Source organism: Nanorana parkeri, unplaced genomic scaffold (assembly GCF_000935625.1).
Source record: "Nanorana parkeri isolate BGI_ZX_2015 unplaced genomic scaffold, ASM93562v1 scaffold3472, whole genome shotgun sequence".
Lineage (NCBI taxonomy): Eukaryota > Metazoa > Chordata > Amphibia > Anura > Dicroglossidae > Nanorana > Nanorana parkeri.
In genome coordinates, this window is record NW_017309740.1 from 20,695 (window position 1) to 24,505 (window position 3,811).

Consider the following 3,811-nt stretch of genomic DNA (forward strand, 5'->3'; position numbering starts at 1 on the left):
AGGAGACTCGGCGGACGGAACCAGAGGAGAGAGCAGTGGCGACTCTAGGAAAAATATGTAGGGGGGGCACATAAGATACAACAGTCAAATCTGGGGGGGCACTAATAATTTGATTTGCATGTCGCAACCGTTGGGCACCGATGAGCTGATTTAATTGCGGAAGGCATCGGCACCCCGCGTTTGCGACGTGTAGTCCAACGCCGCCAACAATCCCGCATACCGCAACGGCCGCGCGCTGATGCCATCCGCAATTTAATCAGCTCTCGGCGTCCGGCAGTTGTGGAATACAGCAGGGGCTGACTAGCAACTTTTAGCCCAGGGGGCAAGTACAACCCAGAGGCCCATGGTGCAGCAACTTAGCCCACCTTCCAGCTCTGCCTCTTCCCCGCATTCCCCCCGCCCCTGTCTGCCACTTTTGGCATCCAGCCCCGGTGGCCTTGTGGAGAATCCGGGCCCGGACAGGACACACTGACGTTCTCTCCCTTACCAATTCCTTCTTAGAAAACATACACCACAGTGCCGTGGCAGATACAGTCCAGCTGATGGTCGGTTTGGGTCTGATACAGGTTCAGTACACACGGAGATGCAGTAAAATAAATTCGGCTTTGTATTCTTACTTTCCTCCCCAGAGTTAAGTCGGGTCTCCAGGTTCCTCTGCGGCACAAAACTAAAGTAGATCTGATCTGATGCGGTCCATGGACCCCATCGTACGTCACATGTCCAGGTTGAATGCGTCGACGAACTGTTGGTCACTCTTTTATTCTGATAACAATCATTTGTAGGAGATCTGGAAAGACGGAAGAAAACTTTCACTTCCCAGAAAAAAAAAAACAAGTAGACGCCAATATTGCCGAGATCACTTGTACAAAACGAGCGGCGGCTTCCCCCCGCTGTACATTTAGCCCTGCTTGCCCAAAGCCGGGCTAAATGTAGAAACAACTACCCGCCAGGAACTGCATGCCCCGGGCATCGGAAGATAGGAATTCCACACGCCTGACGCCCCTCTACTCCGTGCTGCCCCGAGGCCGGGCCTTGGTTGGCCTTGTGGGAAATCCAGGCCCTGTATGGAGATGCACATGGCCCTGAACATGCACATTATTATTATTATTACATAGTATTTATAGAGCGCCAACAGTTTGCACAGCGCTTTACAATATAAGGAAGACATTACAATCACAATACAATTCAGGACAAGATGGTAAGGAGGGCCCTGATCCATGCGGGTCTAGGTACCTGCACTTGGGTGCAGCACTTGTTCCTCCCGGGAGCATCGGGAGATGGGAATTCCACGCCCCTGCCGCCCCTCTACTCCCTGCTGCCCCAAGGGGCCTAGTATAGTATATGAGAGAATCTAATATTATGAAACAATAACCGGGTCTCTATGTTTATCTCTACCCCACCCTGCGAGCAAAGGACTATAGGCTCAGGGCAGCAGGATAAGGGAAAGATTCTTAAACGATGGAAGACAGTAAAGAGTCGGGGGAAGATGAGGGAGGAAACCTCCACTATTCACTTTGCAATTGTACAACATTATAATTCAGGTGCCCGGTTGTGGGGGTGGTGGGGGGTGCAGGGGGTGGGTGATGGGGTCTTTTAGGTCCCTACTATAATGCTCCCGGTCCAGGACTGATTTCAGTAGCTGCCCTTAGAAGGTTACATCACTGACAGTCAGAGGATAACGGCAGTGGCGTCACAAGGGGGGTGCGGGCCGCGCCCGGGTGACACCATTGAAGGCACCAAAATGACTCACAGTCATTTTGGTGTCAGCCCCCCTCTGAAAAGACGGGCGCTCGGTCATGGACCGAACGGCCCGACAGTATCAGGAGAGAGGAGGGGACCCAGCGGCATACCTAATCCCGCCGGGTGACTGTCCCCTCCTCTCTCTGCCGGCGTCCATCACCAAGAGGGCCGCCGGCAGGTATCAGAATACTGCCGCGCATGCGCAGTGACGTCTCGGCGGGGCGACACTCGGTTACCGCTCCGGGTGTCACCCAGCCTCGGGACGCCCCTGGATAACGGTCACCAGACTGCCCAGGTCTTTACTATTAAACAGTAACGACTGTCTCCACTGAGAAGATCGTTCATATACAGAATTGGTGGTGTTGCCACATAACATAATAACAGTGTTCAATATCGGACCTTCAATGGATGGCAGGCGGAGGTCAAGCAGTTGATGGGCAACAACTGTCAGACTTCAGGTGACCTATGACCTTTGACACTCAAGCTGTGTCAGGCCCAGACAATGTAAGTATGGTGGACGATTCCAATCTAAGTTGTAGATGAAAAAAGAAGCTCTGAAGTCATAAACATTGACATACGTATAGGAGTCCTTCATGTTCACCAGAGTCATGTTCAGCAGCTTTCCGGAAACATGATTCTCTGACCACGTGCAGACAAGACGTATTTCTGGCAATGGTCGGAAGCAGGAAAGACTTTCCAGTATTTTGGCACCTAGGAGGAAATCAAAACATGAAAACCCAATTGGCACATCGGTAACTATTCTGGAGAAAACCAAGAGCGAGCCTTCCATTGGATGAAGAGGAGCTCAGTGTCCCTCTTATGACCCATATAACATATAAGAGAAGCTATAGAGGAACCTCCCATGAAGGGAACATTGAGGCTGCCATTGGTGACCTCTCCTTCTGAAAACCCCAACCAATTGGCTGTCTAGCTGATCCTTATAAGTCCCAACACCAGTTACTGACCTGAAACAAGTATGTAGATAAGAACTGGTGACTGGCCTGGTCTCCGCGCCCTCCCTTCATTTTCTGCAGGCAGCCATTAGTGGGTGGGGCTTGATGAGCCCCTCCCACAGCTCTGCTCTCGGCACAGGCTATGCACAGCACAGCGGTGATCTCGTTGCTACTTGAAAAGGCATTTGGTGGATTTATATCCTTTTGTGGCTATTGAGGAACATATTGTGATGAGTTTTGTGCCCAAAGTTCACCTTCCACAAAGTTCATTCACGAGGTTGTGCACATCCATACAGCGCGCATGCCCGTGCAAAGACCCCGACCTGGAAGAGACAGGTGCTGCGTGTAATCGCGTGCAGCCACCTGCACCTCCCTATGGAGGCAGGGCTGGATATACTCTCCCTGCTGCCTCAAGGCCATGTTCCTCAGTGCGCCCCCCTTGCTAACAACCCCCTCCCATGGAGAATGGCAGACCAAGTGATCTCAGCAACTTCCCCGCTGTACATTTAGCTCTGCTTACCCAAAGCAGGGCTAAATGTAGAAAACAACTACCCGCCCAGCACCCGGAACTGCATGTCCCCGGGATCGGGAGATAGGAATGCCACACCCCTGCCGCCCCTCTACTCCCTGCTGCCCCAGGCCAGGCCCTGTATGGAGATACACGCCGCACTGAACATGCACATCTATGCGGGTCTAGGTACCCGCACTTGGGCGCAGCACTTGTTCCTTTGCACAGGTGGGCACGCTGTACGGATTTGCACGCCCATGTGAATGATCCCTAAATGTAGCCCCCGATAGTCCCCGCGCTGTATACCGGCATCACTTCATAGATTATTGATCAGCACAATGGATCTCATTTGTATCTGAGCCGATGATGATGTGTTTATTAATATTCCACAATGTGACTTTTATCATCATTATTAGGAAACGCTCAAACCTCGGTTCTCCGGAACTGCCGACAGCAAACAGAAGGTTACGCAACATGTGACGACGACGCTCTTCCTCATTTCAGTCCGCACGGCGATCTGCAGTCAGTATCACCCCCGGGACCTGCGATCAACAAAGACAAACGTGGGAATAAAATGATTTCTAGGACTAAAATGTTCATCAGAATAAAA